The following is a 20,331-nucleotide window of genomic DNA, read 5'->3' on the forward strand; positions in this document are numbered from 1 at the left end:
GGATGAAATTTCTAGAATATTAATATATTCCCTTCTTTCAAAACTTCTTGAATATATTTTGAAGATATTAGCTACTTCTTACCTTTGAAAAGTATGATTTCAGAAACAATTAAAACCATTTTTGATTAAACAAGATTCTGAAAAGTATATTCATGATTATGAATTATAGGAAACTAAGATGAATCTGCACTGCCTCCCAGGATAGCCTGGAAATTGATTTTCTGAGAAAGTTGTAGAGATCATTGAATTAATGATCTCATCATTTGTTTTCTGTTAAAAGATAAGCTTTGAATGAGAAAGGGTGGGTATATATCTTGTAGTTAGATGTATGGGAAATATTAATCATTGACAAGCCTTAAGGACCAACTTCCAAATTACTTTCTATGTTACTAATTACCACTGCCCTGTCTATCAGTGTTACCAGCTAGGTCTCAAAGTATTATTCAGTAATTTTATTACAGTTCTTATACACGTAGACACGTGAAACTTAAGTTTAAAAATATATCATGACTGTTAGAACACTGTGTGTACCGATGTTGATACTGATGTGTCATTACATAAGGCAGATTATATATATATATATATCCAGGCTTAGAGTTTTGCAGCTTTATTTAGTCTCATTTTTTAAACAATGGTAACATTTTTTCCATTCAAAAGATAGTAAATCTACTATGTGTTGACAGTTAAGTACTTGTTGCTAGTTAAATATGACAGAGAAATAAGTAGAATATAATTATCAAAGTATAAACTCCAACAAGTATAGGAGATACTGTTCATTAGGTGCCTTTTTGTTTGGATCCCTCTCGGTTTGCCCAGATCTGTTCAATGAATCTCTTTTTATGCTGAATACAGGGTTGAGATTATATTATAGCCCCCTAGGCAGAAAGGAAACATATGAATGCAAGATAATCAATCTATGTAAAGATTTAAATGCTAGCCTTAAATTTAACAGCAAGCATGGACTTTATTCAGCACCTGCTACATACATAATGAAAAATAAGAATTCATGATACCATCAATCTAATTAGATATAAAAATGCCTTACATGCTTGTGAAGCTGACAATTACAAAATGGTACAAAAGATAAATATTTTGGGAACCACAAATTTGCCCACAAAACTTTGCACTGGATATGTGAGGGTTTTTTTTTTTTCATTTATAGGAAATCCAAAAAGTTTCTTTTTGTAAGTACTAAAAATTATCAAAAACAGTAACATCAAACTTATCTTCCTGTGGTTAAGATAAGTGGGTTCAAGAAATTTAAGAAAGTCTCTATCCTACAAAATGTAAAGAACTGTATAGAATTGAAAGACAAACTTTTAAGTCACTTTCACTCTCCTTTCATCCCCTGAACAATGAATTAATAAACCTAATATGTCAAGGAATCTATAACTTTGTAAATATTGTCACACAGATCCTGATTTCTTAGCAGATTAATTGAGGGCACCATCTTCTTACTTACCCAAGTTCACAACACTAGAATCATCTTTGACTTTCCTCTCCTCACTTTACCATGGCTTGTTGACTTTATCTCTACATGTCTTGCATTCATCTCCTTCTCATTCCTTGCAAAAACAGTAACTTGGTTCAGGTTTTCATTTCATGTCTTCTTGGACTACTGAAAAGTATTTCACATTGCTTTCCCTGATTTCTGTGTCTTGTCTGTCCACTCCATTCTCCATGCACTTGCTAATCTAATCTTCCTAAGGCATCCATTTCATCATGTCATTTTCCTGCTCCAAAATCTGCCTTTGTTTCCCATTACTTACAGAAAAAGATACCTTATATGGCATTTAAGATATCCCACAATCTGATTTCCACCTAACTTTCCAGATTTGTTATATGCTTCTCCTGTTGACAAACTCTAAATTCCAAACAAACTAGACTGCCAGTTGTTCCCAAAATTTAATCCTTCCTATATCACCTTGAAGGCATTCATATAATCAATAAAATTTCCAGAGGTTAGAATGTGTTTCTTCATCTCCAACTCTCAAAATGCTTATCTTCCTACAAGGATCAAGACTCTACAAAGCCCTCTCTGATTTCACCCAATTGTTCATGTTCTCTCTCATTCAATGTAAATTCCTTGAAGGCAGGGGTTCTTTTTAATTGTCTTTTTCACCTTAGTGCTAGGACCAGCCATAGTTGGTACTTTATAAATATTTGTTCAATTGAATATTTTTACATATTTCAGTAGTCAAAAATTCATCTGGTGGGCAATCTTCTGTGAACTGGTATATAGCCAAAGAAACACTAATACATTTTTAATGCTCACCAAATGGGTTTGTAGAAGGACATGCTTAAATACTCAGACAAAACAGAGTTGGGTTTTACTATGACCTATCTGTACTAATTTCTTCTTTTAAACAAGATCTGTGATGCCATTATTTCAGGAAACACCTAATAAGGAAACTGTTTCACCCAATGCATATCAGTACTTTCTCTGAAATTTAATATTTAAAAAAATTGGTGGAGACACTTAGAGATTAAGTGATTTACCCTGTCTCATAACTAGGCAGTTCCAAAAGTGATACTTGAACACAAATCTTCCTCACTCTGGCCTCAGCTCTCTCTCCACTAGACCACATTGGCTCTTAATATTGTATTAATTATTGTTTATTAATACAAATTAAAAGACAGATCACCTAGAAATCCTCATATAGCAATTTAATGTTTTTTTTTCTGTTTCTTCATGAAGTTATCTAGCTTTTTAACTAGGCATTTTAACTCTAAAGGCTTCCTATTTTTCAATAATATTCCCATATCTTTTTTTAATGTTCACTTTATGTGAACATTCAGATTTTTATCCTTCATCCAAGGAAAAGGTCATTTCTCCAACCATGCCTAGATCAAGGTATGACTGGCCTTCAAGTTAATCAGTCTGTTCATGAGGTATTATAAATATAGCTTACATTAAATAAAACCTACTCTGTAGAACTAAGTGTTGAAACAGAAATTTATTATTTATTGTATAGGAAACATTAAGAAATTAAGTGTATGATTGATAACAATAGATATTTACATAATGCTAAAGTTTATGGAAAACTTTAATCCATTATGCGCTTTCAGTATTATAACAAGCTAATGCAATTGGAACTTTAAATATTAATTTCCCTATTTAACATATGGGGTAAGTAAGGCTCAGAAAGGTTAAAATGACTTATCTATATATTTAAGTCATAAAGCTATAGTGTCAAAGGTAGGATTTGAACTCAGTCTGACTTTAAAAGTATTTCATCTGCTATGTCACATTCTTCCTTTTGAAGTATTCCAGTGGCAATTTGGCAATTAAGGAATTGTGAATGTCTTCATTGGATTTCTCTCCTTTGAACAAGTTTGGAAGCATGGCCACTAATATTTGAAAGGAACACTGGACATTTTCAAGAAGGATAAAAAAGTAAAATTTAGAGACACTTTGGAGATCACAAAGCAAGTGATGATAGGCAGTAAAAGTAAAGAACTTACAAATTAATACCTAAAGCAAAATTTCAAAACCAACAGATATAATTAAATTAATATTTCAAGTTAAAGCTAGAAAAGCTTAGCTTGAAGCATCCAAGGAAAGAATCAGGTCATCGAACTTGGTGTAGACTTTCTACTAAGGCTGATAGTCCTTAAAAATGGAAACATAGATCTTTGAAATACAACACATTATAATCTTCATATAAAATCAGTTACTAGGGTTGATTCACTCATTCATTTAGGTCAGACTCCAGGATTGAGGAGCCAAGATAGCAGAGTAAACCAGAGCAGCTCCAGAGTTACCATGAGAATCCTCTCCAACCAATATTTAAATATTGCCACAAAACAAATACAGAAGTGAATGAAACAACAAGGAGACTGAGTGAAACAACTTTCAAGAAAAGAAAAATACAAAAGGTAGGCAGAGAACATCTGGGACACTGGGGTGAGAAGTAAGCACAATCAGCAAGATTATAGCAAAGAGTGAAGAGTAAGCCAAGAGCAAGTCACACCCCATCACCCCATATCCACTGTACCCGGTTCTGAACCTAAGTCCAAACCAACATTCAGATCCTGAGATCCTGACTGGGCAAATAGTAGTCCAAGTCAATCCACACCCCCTTGAAATTTCAAACCTGTGGAGAAGTCTGGAGTCCCAGCCCAGGGCAATCTGGGCTTAAGTGGGCTGATCCCTGTGAGCCTAGAATGAAGCCAGGAGTCCCAGTCAGTTCTTGGGATAAAGACATATTAAAAAAAAACTTAAAAGGTAAATAATAATGTTACTTTCTCTAAAATATTTATTTCCTAATATTTCATAGTTATTATATTTTCTTTTCAAAGCAAATATCTGAACAAAGAGCATAAGCATTACTTTAGAAACAACATTCTTTAATAAATGGATTCAATGGATTTGAGAGAGCAAAGATAGGAGAGAAGTCTCATATAAATATTATTATAAATCAGTGTTATATTCCCAATCACATTCACTAAAAGAAAAAAAGGTAAAATCCCAAGGTTTTTCTATTGTAGACCTATAATTCTATTTCTATTATTCTTGAGACTATAGCTTTTAGTAGTATCTATGCTCTTCCCTACTTTCCTTTTCACACCTGACTTCTGTTTCAAATAAAATTTTTAAAAAATGAAGCTATAGTAAGCAAACTAAAAAGAAAAGCCATCAATGAAAACGTTTTTGGTAAAAGACTACATATATGAAATATTCTAATACTAAAGAACTGATTTAGGCATGTGGATGAGAAGAGTAGTGAGATGAAAAATATATTCTTCCCACTTCAACTATGATTTCCTCGCTTTAGTTCATCAGTAAATAGCTGATATTATTCATTCTTTACTCATAGAAGAGACTCTGAGGCACAATTTCAAATAGCAGACTAAAGATATGGACAGCTGGGAAACCATTGAAACATATGGGAAAACCTGACATGGGGGCAACTATGGAGGGGATTATTATGAACAAAATCATCAAGATTCAAGAGCAGAGAATAAGAGCTGCTAGCAGGGCTATGCTCTGGAAACTTGGAGATTTTATGAATCATAGAATCATAGACTTAAAATTGATTTGATAGAGGCCACTGAATCCAACACTTTCATTTTATAGATGTAGAAACTGAGGCACTAAATGTATGAATGTCTTGCCATAGAGTCACTAGAGTCATAAGAACTTCAGATAGGATATAAAAATGGGTATTCCTGACTCCTAGTCCAGTAACATATCCACTATACCTGGCTGCCTTCCTGTCACTCTGCAACTACTTTAGTCATAATTAGCACAAGGCAAATGGGGTTTTGTCCTGAGTGTTAATATGGGGAACATGTACTGTCTCTACAACTCTCCCAGCAATTGATACTACCACCCCACCAGGGTTTAATGATGATGATGATGATGATGATGATGATGGCGAATATAGCCACTAATAAATATAACATTTTGAGGTTTGCAAAGCACTTTAGAAATTTAATATCATCTTATCTTCACAACACCCTAAGAAGTATTATTATTATTACTCTCATTATACACAAGAGGAAACAATAAGTGATCTGCCCAGAATCATAGTTAATATATAATATATATCTATTACTAAATATAATATTTGATGTCATTCTGACTCCACATCCATCAATTCTATCCACTATCCCACCTAGTTGCCTCCCATCATCATCGTCAGATCCTTTCCCAGGTCCACCCCAGCACAACCTGCACAATTGTAAATTAGACTATAATTTTGTGGTCCTCTCTTCCTATTGGACTCTCCGTAGTATCACCACTTGTGATTTCCACCACCTCCTCTACTCTTTTCCAAGGTGGAAAAATTAAATTCTTATTTATAATTCAAGCAGCTACCACAACAATCTTTCTCTCTTTGTCTCTGTCTCTGTCTCTGTCTCACCCTCTTTCACCCTCTCTCTCTCTAGAGAGATAGATAGATAGATAGATGGATAGATAGATAGATAGATAGATAGATAGATAGATAGATAGATAGATAGATATCCCCTCCTCTCTCCTACACACACACACAAACACACACATACACACTCTTTGTCATTATTAATATCTCTACTTTTCTACTTTACCAAGCAGAATGTGTCCTATTATTCTTTCAGGCTCATCTAAAATTCCACCTCAATACAATTAAATTCTGAATATATTATTAAAAGCTTATGGTACGTAAGGTACCATGTACAGAAATGAGAGAAACAAAGATGAATGAGCATAATACCTGCTGTTCATGAAACCTTCATCAATTATTCCATAGCACATTATCTTTTTTCCTTCCTCATACCACTTACATTTCTTGTTCGTGATATACATTATGCAATTTAGTATCCTTATTGCTCTCATTTATTTTAAGTTTTGTCTTTTCAGTGTGGGATAATTAGTAGAGAGTTGTTCTCTGAACTAGAAATACCTGGTTTCATGTCCTGCCTATAGTCACCTTCAGCAGATCGCTTAACATCTCAGTATTCTAGACAACTCACCAAGCCTTTTAAGTTGGAAAATGGTGTCAACCTACACTGGTATCTTGAGTTTGTTTATTACAGAATTCTGTACAGCATGTCCCTGAACAACCTGCAGCGATCTACGAGGAAAAAAAAAAACTATCCTCAAGCAGAGGACAAACTGTGGGAGTAAAAACACCGAGGAAAAGCACCTGCTTGACTACAGAGGTTGAGGGGACATGATCGAGGAGAGACGCTAAATGAGCACCCTAATGCAAATATCAACAACATGGAAATGGGTTCAGAGCAAGGACACATGTGATACTCAGACGAATCGTTGGCTAGGGAAGCGGGGGGGGGGATTTGGGGGGAGAGGAAAAGAAAATGATCTGTTTCCAATGACCAATGTATGAAAATGACCAAATAAAGTAATGTTTAAAGAAAAAGAATTCTGTACAGCAATCATTTCACTGGACCAATCTCTATCATTGCCTTTTCAACTCTTTGAGCCCAAGGACAATGCTATATATCCTTTCTGTTATCTAAAAAATGGACAAAGCAAGAGTCGGTCAATATTAAAGAGCAAACTAATCACTCTCTAAGTCTGATTACAGAGTAGGTGGTCAATATATAGAGTGGTTGCTGCAATTTACTCATTACTGACTCTTTTTGAAAGAAAAGTCATTCTTTATTATCACAAAATTTCAACGTTGGAAGGGCTTTCAGAGAAACTTTCTCTTGAACCATTCCAGAAAATGCCATTTATCACATGTTAATTGTAGAATAGGAATAATATTTCTAATGTTGCCTAAGTCTGCTCTATTGTAATAGGTCAAATGATCAAGAGGTAATAATATTGACTGAAACTTTAGAGTAACAATAAATTACTACTACGCACTGCCAACAAAAATGATACATGTTGTTGTTCAGTCCTTTTCAGTTGTATCTAACTCTTTGGGTATCCTTTTTAGGTTTTCTTGGCAAAAATACTATAATGGTTTGCCATTTCCTTCTCCAGCTCTACTTTATAGATAGTAGGAAACTGAGGTAAATAGGGTTAAGCAATTTGCCCAAAGCCATACTGCTATTAAGTGACTGAGACCATATTTGAATTCAGGAAGTTGAGTGTTCCTGACTCCAAGCCTGGCATCCTCGACACTGTGCCACCTAACAACCCAAGTATTTAATAAGATTGCTAATATGTGTCAGGCACTGTGCTAAATGCTTTTTACAACTATGTTTTCATTTGATTGTCACAATTCCTCTGTGATGTGGATGCTATTTAAAGGTCCATTTTACAGTTAGTGAAACTAAGGAAATCAAAGATTAAATGACTGAGCCATTGTCACAGATCCAATAAGTATCTGAGGTTGCATCTGAACTCAGTGATACCTGACATCAGAGACTGAGGTTTAGACTTTGGAAATAAAATAAAAGCATACAAGGAAGCTAGATGAAGAAGCAGTAGATAAAGCATCAGTTCTAGAGGCAGGAAGATGCGAGTTTAAGTTCTAGTCTTAACCATGTGACTCTTGAGCAAGTGACAACCTCTTTCTGGCTCCATTTCCTCACCTGTAAAATGGAAATAATATTAGCATCTACATCACAGAGGTGTTGAAAGATCAAATAAGGTAATGATTAATTCCTGGTATGTAGTAAGGTTTATATAAATTAAATTTAAATTTATATATATATACATATATTATATATAATTATATAAATTATTATCCTCTGAGCCACTAGCTGCCTCACTGAAAGAGCCCTTGCCAAATGTATGAATTGTCTTTATTATGAGGATAGTCAGCATTTCATAACTCTTTAAAATTTTGTAAAGCATTTTCCTAATATTATGCCATTTTAGCCTCCTTGAGAGGTAGGTGCTATTATTATTTTCATTTTCCAGATTAAAAAAATAAGACTGACAGAGGTTAAGTGACTTACTGAAAGTCATAAAGTTGGTATGCTGTCGAGAGTTGGAGGCTGGATTCAAAATCAGGTCTCCATTGTGCCATCTTGCTCCCTTGTATGTTCCTAATTTATTTTCAAAGTCTAAACCTTTGCTTAATCAAAGTAAGCACTAGTAGATCACCTGGGTTTCCTGGGTATTAGACCAAAGATCTATAACACTCAAAGCTTCACTCAACTTCAATCTATAATTAAGATCCAATGTGTTTGCTAATTGAATTAGTTTATTCAAGTGAGGTGTTGACCAAAAAGTCATTTACTATTTTGTGAAACTACTGTTACTGAAATAGGTGGGTAATATGGATAGAAAAGTTTGTAGCTTTGTTATATCAAGGTTTGACCCACCACTGAGATCCTCACTCACATTACCCATTGTAGACATCACCTAGGTTTTCAATTTTACTTATGGCACATATATTAGCCACATAGGACACAAGATCCCGAGTGGATGGGACACTCATTGGATGAGGTTTTGTTATTAATGAGTTCTATTCTCTCATGGTGAAGGGATGGAGAAGCATCATGGCACTATAAATCTGGAGCTGGAAGAGGATCTTAGATGACCACTAGTCCAAACTCCTTATTTTATATACAAGGAAACTTTAGCAAAGAGAGAATGTCATGTTCTCAGAGACATACAAGTAGTAAATGACTGAAAAAAAAACAAGTAACTGAATCAAGATACTCTTAACTCCAATAGAGAGAGTTCTTTCCAGTGTACCATACTTAGAACTAGTTGGTGGTGTGAGATGGGTGTAAAAAAAGTAATGTAAAAAAAGGTAAAAGTAAAAAACGTTACCTCATTTTATTTTCACAGCCTTGTGAGGAAGTTGCTATTATAATAATAATTTTTCAGAAAGGAAACAGAGGCTCAAAGAATTTAAGTGATTTGCCCAATGTTTCACAACCAGTAAGTGTCTGAGGCCAGACTTTAAATGTCTTTGGTTAAAAGACTCACTGTCTCCACTGAGCAATTTAGCTTTCTCATGCACCCATGTTCCCTCTTACAGGAGAGATACTAGTATATGCCATAAATATACTATCATTCTTCCCATGATTTGTATCAAACATAGTAAATACTATTTTAAACATAATATTCTCTAGTATCACAAAATGCCTTTGAATCACTACTTCTATGAGTTTTTATTTTAGTCATAAAGCAGATATCTCAATTTCATCATCTGATCAATGAACCTACTGCACCAGAAAAAAATGTATGAATACATATATACACACCCACATATATATGTATCAAATCTCTTTATAATTTAGAAAGTTTGCATTAAAAAATTTCCAAATAAGAATTTGATATGACATTTTTATGCATTAAGACTGATTTATTTAATTTTGGAATTTTAGATTAAACACATAGTGCGGTTTAAGTTACATTGCTACATAATGCCTATATCTCTTCTCATTTATTATCCTAAACTCTTAGAATCCAAGGAAAAAAATATATTATCTGTTGAAGAAATGCATAGTTAAGTAAAGTAAACATCTTTTGGATGATACAGTTATTCATCTTTATACCCACAGAGTAGAGTATACTAGCTTAGTATATTTTAAATAATGATAGTTCACAATTCTGTCAGAAAAGTGCATGCACTGAATATTGTCTTCCCTCTCCTTCCTCCTTTACTTATCCCTGCCCGCTTCCACCACCTCCTTCCTATCTACTTCTGTTGTGGTCCTGAAGTCACATCAGACTCTTCATGACCCCATGGACCATGGCACGTCATGCCCTTCCATCCTCTACCATCTCTTAAATACTGGTCAAGTTCATGTTTGTTATTCCCCTTCTAGACACAGATAGTGTTAGTGCTTTGGCTAAAAACAAACAGAATAGCTATTTAATGGACCAATATTAATCTAAGAAAATAACTCATCTTTCAGGGCCTTGTGAGTCTCATTGGTCAAGTGTGATGGGAATATACTAAACAATCTCTCGGCCAGTGGTGTCCAACAGAGATGAGAGATCCTAAACTGGACATAAGGATACCTGTGGTCCACATACTATCTTAATTGTAAAATGTAGTATTATGTATGTTTTAATGTAGTTTTATTTTATTTTGTTAAGTATTTTACAATTACATTTTAATTGAGTTCAGATTGCACTCTATAGAGTGTTGTGGGCTGAGTGGTGTCGCCAATATATCTGTTCTAAAGTCCCAGCCAGCCAGCTCTAAAATCCTGTGATGCTAAGCATCTAAATGTGAGCCCTGACTGCCAAAATAATCTTACCTCTAAAGAACTCCATTTAAGTGCCTTTCATTAAAAGTAGAACAGAGAAACACACATTAAAACATTCAGATCAGGTTGTGACTCGAGGCTTTACACACCTAACAGTGATGCTTTCTCAAATTAATTCATACATTTGAAGACAATGTCTGACAGGAGTACACAGAAAATACACAAACACACACATATTCTGCTTTAACTTAAAAGAATTCAAGAATTTTAACATCTTGCATGAAAGTCAAGGCCTGAATACAAGGTAAAAACAGGCTGCTGGAAAGAAAGAATTATGTTTTGGCTATCTATGCTTGCATGGCTATATTTACTATGAGTCTGAAGTTGGAGTAAATAGTCCTAAGTAAAATGACAACAAAAATGAGACTGGATTGGGGATGAAAGGGGTGGTCCCTGTGTTACAACTGATATTTAGAAACACAGATATCATAAACTTCTTGAGCTATTTTAACAATGATTCAACAAAATTCATTTCTTTTTATCCTCTTGCAGAATCTCTTGTTTATAATGTTCTTTTTAGATTTTGAAAATATCTGTAATAGTAATCATGTTGAAATGAATTTAACAAGAATGTAACAAGATTAACAAAACTATTATTAAATGAATTTAACAAGATTATTATTATAGTGAGTCTAATTTAGGGATCTATGTCATTTTATCAGTAAAGCACTTTGATAACCTTAAAGCATTTTATAAATATTATTATTATCCTTATGGCCAAAAGATAAATAATTTACTTAATATTTTTCATATGTGATTGCCTTTGATATAGACATAACATTTAGCTCAATGAATTCAATAAATATCCCTTCAGGATGCAAAATCTTAAGGCTTTCTTTGACATATGATACCTCTCTAGAAATTTAAAGGTCTATCAGATGACTAAGGATAACAAAAAAAAAATATATTCCCCCATTTTTAAAGTGAACAAAATAAACAAAATAATGTGGAGGTAGAGAAAGCTTGCTACATTATATGTAATGAAATATGTGGTTTGTACTACAAAGTAATGAGTATATAAGTGGAAGGCATTAGTTCTTGTTCATAAGGAGTTTATGAGATTAAAATAATTAAAATATAACCTCAAAGAGACAACTAACAAAGGAGGGAAGTATATAATAAGTACCAAATAAATAGTACAGGCAATAAATGTCACCAAAGTTCATAATCCCACTTAAGTATGAGATATTATGTAAAAAGTCAAGTGAGTCATTTTTTGTTGCAAATGTTTTTTTTTTTAAAGTTTTCCCCCTAGTTCCTTTTGAGATTGGCCATTATCTTCACTAGCTGAACAAGTCCCAGTTTCTTCATCTTTAAAGAATGGATTATGATTCTAATCCTTTCTCATCCTAGAAAGTTTCTGCAAATAATCTTGCCTGTATCTGATGGCAATACTGGGGTTTAAAACTCCGTGAAGCTGTGTTTATATTGTACTTTCCACAGTGCAAAGATTATCCACATGAAAGAAACAGAGAATTTGGGAATCTGGCCCATTCCTGCCAACTTCCTCCCATGTGAGGATACCAGGTCAAGGCACTGATGCCATACTTCAAAGTACTGTTATGCTTTTTCATAGGTCTAAGATGAAGGCCACTTTTCTAAGCTATTGACACAAGCTTCCTACCCATATCTTCTGATTTTCAAGAGTAAAGACAATAATACATTCACTGTATTTTAAGTTGTCTAATTCACACTTGTGGGAAAGAGATTTTTCCTAATTATGTATAACACTAAAAGTGTTTAACCTGGAGTCCTTAAATCAGTAAAAGAGTAAAATTTGCTTTCCTTTGTAATCCTATGTATTTTGTGCCTTTAAAACATTATTCTGAAAAGTCCTGGCCTGAGAAAAACAAATTTTACTCTTTTACTGAAAAATATGCACATTTATCTTTTGGCAGTTTCCAGTATCATTTTTCAAATAATGTTACCTAAAATCATTCCGAAAAGAACATGAAAAGTTAAAAATAAATAGAAGTGAATGTTCCTTTTAAATATTATGGTTTATAAAAGAGTCTTTCTCATAAAATTTCCATCTTCCTATCTAAGAAAAAAATGTGAGTATATAAAATGTAAAATATGTATTTGTTGAAATACTGCTATATGCAGAGTACCCACTACTAATTTGTGTGCAGATGGTTAGGGAAGCAAAAGGAATTCCATTAATTAATAATAAGATTTAAATCCCTTTCTAAATTCTTAGGTATGGTAGCTCTCTTTACTGGTAGAAGCAAGAATCAATCCATATCTTTTCATCTCATAAGATTTTTGTCTATATCATTCTAAAAATTCATCAGAAGACATACTCAGTACACTGAAGGCCAGCTTTCAATATTTTTGTGGGAAGTCATAAAGTATTTATTCTGGTATCAATTAACTCCCCCTCACTCTTGACACATTAATAGTTGATCACATTTCTTTGAATCAAATACATTCTTGTTGAAGTCTTTTAAAACACTTCTTAGTTTGAAGCTTGTTGCCTAATCACACCCACTACTTGCTTTGGATCATCTACGTTTTACATTCTCCAATGATCACTGCATTTCATGATCCTCAGTCATATATTTTCTCCTTTTAGATTTTGAGCTCTTTTTAAACTACTATCTTTGGCTCCTCCTAACTCCCAGACTGGTGCTCTATCCTTTGTGCCACCTAGTTGCACTATGCTACTACAGTCAACTACAGACCTCTTCCCACTTATCCCTCATAAAATGGTATGACTTTTTTTGAAAATAGTTCTGAAGAACTATCACAAGTGAAAATAAATAGTCTGAAGTTATACCTGAAGCAGCAGGCTGAAACACTGTTCCTCATCATGTCAAGAACATCATAAAGTCATCTTAAACTTTCCCTTGAAATAAAATATCCTGAAAAGTTTTCTGCATCTGTCCATGTGACATCAATAAAATATAGAAGAAAAGTAATCTTGCACAGAAGAATTCCTTCAAGAAATCCTTCAGGTATCCTACTTCTTTAGATATTACTACTATTATTATTATTTCATATGAGAGTAACACTATTACTCAAAAATGTTTGCAGAGATGTATAAATTTAATGCCATATGAAAGAAAACTTAATATAAAATAACTGAGAACACAAAAATAAATAACTTCATGAAGAGGCAGTTTCCCTAGGAGGCTACCAATTATTTAAGAAGACCAATGGAGGAGCTGCCTACATCAATGAGATTACAATAAAAATATAAAGGAATCTTTAAAACAGAGAAATATATATCAAAAGCCCTTTCAAAAAGAAGTTCATCTAATATTTTATTTTTCATTGTATGATTTACTTAAATGAGATATTGCTGTCTAGCTGATTCTTTTGAACCTGTGAACTATAAAGATTAAAAAATAACTTCCTTTTTATCTAAAACTATAATATTGTTTCTAGAAGGCTGCACTAATCCTTATCTTACTGGCTATTCACCAAAAAAACATATTATATAATGAAGCACTACTAATATTTAGTGCTTAATGATCAAAAGAAATCAAACCAACTCAATTTTCATGAATTACACTATGATGCATTTTTTTTCTCCAAATGTCTCATCTTCCCCTAAAAGCTATAAGGTGAACAAAACATTGATTCTTCAGGAACTGAGGAAAAATCTCCCCAAAATGGGTTTAACCAATAAATGTAGTAGATTAAAAGCAAAGTAAAAAACTGTAAAACAGTGTGACCTCATTTAATCTATTGTATAAATTCTAAGGCAATGACTCCAAATTCTAATACCCCAGCAGATCATTTGTACTATAGTTTATGAGCATTTCCTTAGCTACTGAAAAGAATAATATACAAATATATAGACACCCATACATACACTCATATTTACATACATACATATTTCATCAGCCATTTCAAGAAATTTTGTACATAAATATATATATATATATATATATATATATATATATATACATATTTCATTTCGGGGATAAATCAAAGCTCAATTCTCAGCAATTCTAAAAATTCCATAATAACGTTTTGGTAAGAATTATAATATCAGTTGAATGTACTCATTTCCTCATGTAGAACTGTGCATAATTAGTTAGGTGACAATTATTTATTAAGTACTTCCTCTGTGCCAAGGATTCTGTTAAGTGCTGGGAATAGAAATATGAACAAAAAGAAGGGTAATTCCTATCCTCTAGGAGTTTCCATTCTAATTAGGGAAGGCATATAAAGAGAGCTAAAAATCAGGGGAGAGGAGTGTTGAGCAAATGCACAATGGAACCATCCAAACATTCCAAAGCAAAGTCATGAGAGGAATGAAGGATACTGATACAGAGCCCTTCTCCTCAAAATGAAGGTTTTGAGAGAAATTGCTCTTTAAGAAAATATGGTGACGGGGGCACAATAATTTTCTAGATTAAGAAGGTTACATAGAATAAGAGATATTCTAAGAGGTGCAAGGGGACAAAATAATCTAAGAGAATTTAAGGGAAAACTATAGCTAGGAACTATATGAAATAAAGACAAAAAAAAGTTCCTGTCCCCATAAATCTTACATGCTATGATAGAAAGCACATGGATATATACATACACATATACATATATATTAAGTAATTCCAGTGTGTTTTCAGTAATCTAATGAATCCTCAAGAAAATCATCAATATAAAATTGATATAATTTCATGACTTGAAAATATTAAATATCAGGCGTGTACAAAATATTATAAAATGTATAATTTATAATTAGAGGTAGAAAGGTATATGTGTCATGAAATCAAATAGGTTATTTCAATTTCCAAAAAACTAGGAATTTCTGATGTGTAACTTCATTTAATATAGGTATTTTTAGCTAAATCCTATAGGTCTTAAGTAATTATATAAAGAAGAAAAAACCACTATCTGCTACCATTGTAATCATTAAGCCTATGTAGGATAATATATATATATATATTTTTCACTTTCATGAAAGTGAGTTTAACTGGCTAAAGTAAGGGGGAAAGCTCATTTCATCTTCATTATAAATTAATAAAATAGAAATAAAAGATTGTTCATGTACTTTGATGTTTTGGAAAATGTGCCTAAAAACTATATAAAAATACCTAAATCCCTAATATATTTGTACTTGACAAATCACTGTCACTGGCATAACTATTACATTTACTCAAATCCTAAGAAAATCATTTCTTGATTCTCCAATTTCTCTAAATTTTGTATTCTCAGGCATCTGCTACTATGAATTTCTTCTCTACAAAACTGTAAACCAAGGAAATTCTTAAGCAACTACATTTTCAAAAAATATCTATAAGTATCAACTCCAAGAAAGGATCCTTTTTTTAAACCTAATTGTACAATTTAGTGATGTAATAATTAAAGAACTAAGGAAATCCCCCTTAAGTATGCATTTAAAGTGCACACTAATCGGCATAATGGTCCTCAAAGGGTTTGGAGATCATTTACAGAAGAGAAAAGACTTAATCCTTGCTCTTGAATGGCTTACAATCAGCCACTCTTCAAGGGATTTTTTAATGGAAATTTGGTTCCATTGCTTCTAAAACCAATTTGATCACCACTTTGAAGCCTTGTGAACACAATGCATCCTAAGTGGTTCATCACCAGCCTGGCCAATGATGGATTGGGGAAAGTGGTGAGATGTGGAGATGTGTGGGGATGATGCATTTTTAATCTCAGTCATTTTGTAGACATCATCTAAATTGTCACCAGTTGTGAGATTTTTCCATAAACAGAATATCTACCCTGATGAAATCACAGATCATTTAAGTCATTAAAAAGTAAAAACTGAGTTTCTAACATCATTTAAGGTTTGCAAAGCACTTTACAAAAACTCAGCTGATGCTGACAAAATATATAAGAGATAGCTATTGCAGCTATAATAAGTTTTGTAAATAATTAAACCAAGAATCAGAAAGGCTATGCTTGTTAGCCAAATACTGGAATCACAATTCAAAACCAAAGTCTCTCCTGACTCCAATCCCAAACCTCCTTCCACTTTATCATGTTATAAATCCAGAAATAAATTGGGAAGTTGAACAAAAGAGAACATGACTTGATAAAGGTTTTCATAAGATTCCAAATTCTCTAGAAAACCATCTTATCACTCCACTGATGAACATCTTCATTTCAATAAAATGTAAGCTTATTTCTCTTATAATGGGAATCCTTTCTTATGCACAAATATTAGACTCAGAGTATGTGGAACAAGAAACTTGAAATCATTTAATCCAACCTCTTCTTTTTATAGATGGGAGAAGAAATACTAACAGAAATGAAATAACTTTCTTAAGTTGACAAAGGTGGGAAAATGGCAATGGGAGGTCTCATATGCCAGCCTTCTGAGCTGTTCTTGCTTTAAAACTCTGTTTTGTGCTCTTTAACTTAATTCGTTTTTTTTTTTTAAGGTAATCCATAACTATTCAACGTAACAGATTTCTGACAGGCTTAAAAGAACCTCTTCTATGTTCTCTGTTTCTTATCCTGTTTTTACCCACTGGTTCAGTTGATCCTCACTCTTACTAGTTTTTCTTATAGTTCATTTAGCTTCTAGTTGTGGGCCTAGGTTGAATTCTCTCAATTAAAAAAAAATTCCTGAAAAATCAAGGACCTCCTCTTCTTATATGTTTTAGATCCATTCTCAGCTATTATCTCATGGATTCTACTCGTAAAACTCCTCCCCCCACCCCAGGTTTCGTTGGACTAAGCCCCTCACTATCATCCAACCAGAGACAGGTGACATCTCTCATTGCCCTTTCTATACCAATCAAGTCTTGCAATATTTCCCAGTCTCTTCATTTCTTGGGTTTTTTCACTTTTGTGGGTGTCATGGCCCCTTTGACTCCTGGTGAATCCTACTGACCCTTCTCAGCAAGATTTTTAATGCATAAAATAAAAGAAGGATTACAAAGGGAATTAATTATATTAATAAACAACTAACATTTTTAGTTCATGTATACAATCTTACAGAGCCCTGCAATACAATCTTACTTAGATATTTCATCAATTCCCAAAGATATCTATATATCATAGTCTATTTTATGAACTCCCACTCTGAATCTCCAAATGCCTACTGGACATTCAAAATAGATATCATCAGTGAGCTTTTTCAATGAATATGGCAGGAAATTTGCAAGTATGTGGCATTTTAAAAATCCATACTGACCTCCTGATCTCCCCAGTTCTTAGTTCACACCTTCCCCATTTAACATATATATATATATATACATGTATATGAATGTATCTTATATATTCATATACATAATATTTGTTTGTAGTGACTTATCTGTTGAATATATTACAGGTATTCCCTCCAGATTACAGGGGTTAGGGGCCAATGTCCCTGCAATCTGGAAAACGCATGTAAAACTTTTTGAATCTCTTTATACAAAAGAGGTTGTTTTTTCCCTTTTTCTTTTTCTTTTCATGGAGTGTTTTTGTGTACATTTATAGTATTAAAAATATAATATGTTGATATTTAATACTACACTTACATTTTATGCATTTCTCAATTTCTAAACTTTTTCAGAGATATCTGATGACATTTGTGGGTTCCACAAAATTCTTATTTAATTTCTTATGTCAACCAGTAATTTATTGAACTGCAATGGGGAGAGTCATGATATGAAAAGGATATCTGTATTTTCCTCTAGTAGAATGGAGCATTCTTGAGGGTAAGAACTCATGTTTATTTTGTTTTATCTTCAGTGCCAGATATAAGTAGATAATTATGAACTTTATTCTGATGAATTTAATTTACATGAAGCAAAGCTTTCACATTTATCTTAAGAATATTTTTCCTATTTATAAAAACAGTCAATGCAGCCTTTTCATTTCCAGAACTGTAGTTAAACATTAGTCAGACTTAACAAGCTTATAGATAACTTCTCACATGCTCTAAGTAAATTTATATTAAAGATGTCATGAGAATTGCTAAATATTCCTTTGTTTTTGAACATTTATAAACTACTCACTTGTGATTCTTCTCATATATTTAGCTAATTATTATACATTATACAGTAATAGACTAAACAATATCACAATTAATATTTTTAAAACTCTAAATTGGCCAGTATACTTTGTTTCTTTTCATGGTAAAAGCTGAGAAGGTAATGTTTGTACTTAGGAATTTATAGATAGTATTTACTCTATTTTTATTGGCATTTCAACAGTTACTTCTGGAGCAAATAGATAAATACTACATCTGCACAAAAATCTTGATAGAGACAAAATATTTTGATGTCAGATGTCTGTAATCTCCAGAAGGCAAAGTTGTATTAATACATGTGGTTAGGGAACATTGCAGCCTAAATAAATAAAAATCTACTACAGATGGTTTTGTCCTACCAGTACAGCTGTGTAAGCTATGAAATGCCTACCTCATATTAATAGTTGTCTATACTTCCTCCCTCCAGAAAAAGTTAAGTGGAGTTCTAAAAGGATGCGACTCTGAGCTGGAAGTGTGGTGTGGCTTACGTGTGTGTGCTTCTCTCCCCAAACACTGAAAATGAAACTAGGGTATACAGTTATATTCCTAAAAAATGGATAACCTGTTGCCATGAAAACCTACTTAATCATCTAATTGTCAGAGCAAAAGTACACCATCTTATCTATATTTTCCAGGAAAAGAATTAGGCCTCAACATGTTTCTAGTTCACATTTACCTTAGATAAGCCTCTTCTTCATTTATCAGTTCCCTGAAACTACATGTTTCTTAGACATTTTTTTGGAGAAAAGTCTCTCTTAAAATGTTTGCCTTTATTGCTACAGTATTGACCACTGAGATTTGCCCAGAAACAGGAAAAGCTTTGCAAGTCACCACAACAACTTACAAGAACACTTATTATCCTCAAAGTCCAGTTCTATTTTGCAAACGGAAAGGGTGGGTTTGTTTTATCTGAACACATTTTTCCTTTCTAAATATTCTCTCTGCCCTCCACCTTTAAATCGGAGTGCCTATTTCAACAAAACTCAAGCAGAAATATATCTGGTTGGTTCAGTAGATGGCAAATGATAGAAATGATTAAATGTCATGTACTAATTAAGAAAAAGAGTCCATTTCAGATGTCACTATACCATGTTAATTATTTGAAATCTATTTAATCAATATGTGTTTACTTGTAGGTTCTAGCAGAGGAACAAAACTAACTCAAATTACCTTTAAACAAAGAAGGGCCACCTTCTTCAAACATGCTCTGAGTATCAGGAGGGATGCACTTGCATCCATAAAAATAGAGACGTGGAGGAGCCATGTCACCTATCTATCCAAAACAACCAAACCGATGGAAAACAGGGAAAGGACTATTATTGGGCAAATGAGAGGTTGTAGGAAGTCTGGTTTTAGGAGAAAAAGGAATTAGTAGTACCCAACCAGATACCTTGGAGAAATCTGACTTTCACTTTGGAGGCATAGTAGAGTAAGAGGAAGAAATAAGGAATTATATATTTGGTGAGTTGTATGTAATCTGTTTGCATGGATGTACTTTTCCCTTGATGATGAAGAGGGTGAAAGATGTCACACTCAGGAAGACTGCCTTTTTCTGTTTCCTCAATAGAATGTAGAAAAATTTGGATTCAGTCAACAGAACCACAGTCAGCTAGGACCTCTCAAAATAAAAAGGTTTTTAGGATAACTTGGATAACATGAACTATATTTCTGTTGAAGACATACTTATATAAGAATAGAAAGGATCCTTATTAATACAGTGGGCATCAGGTAATGATTTCTTGTGGCCATGG

The 20,331-nt window shown here is 33.2% G+C and overlaps 1 protein-coding gene and 1 long non-coding RNA gene across 2 annotated transcripts in view; one reads left to right on the forward strand and one right to left on the reverse strand.

The window, feature by feature from the left end:
- Nucleotides 1-20,331, reverse strand: part of PDGFC (platelet derived growth factor C) — a 263,344-nt gene that overhangs the window by 141,692 nt on the left and 101,321 nt on the right. The gene's annotated exons all lie outside the window — the stretch shown is intronic.
- LOC107649317 (uncharacterized) overlaps nt 1-20,331 on the forward strand; it is a 45,953-nt gene that overhangs the window by 19,405 nt on the left and 6,217 nt on the right. Inside the window, exons 2-3 of the long non-coding RNA XR_008912920.1 lie at nt 3,705-3,879; nt 18,122-18,266. This is a non-coding gene — a long non-coding RNA (uncharacterized LOC107649317). The remainder of the gene's footprint in view (nt 1-3,704; nt 3,880-18,121; nt 18,267-20,331) is intronic.

This window comes from Monodelphis domestica, chromosome 6 (assembly GCF_027887165.1).
Source record: "Monodelphis domestica isolate mMonDom1 chromosome 6, mMonDom1.pri, whole genome shotgun sequence".
NCBI classification, from domain to species: domain Eukaryota; kingdom Metazoa; phylum Chordata; class Mammalia; order Didelphimorphia; family Didelphidae; genus Monodelphis; species Monodelphis domestica.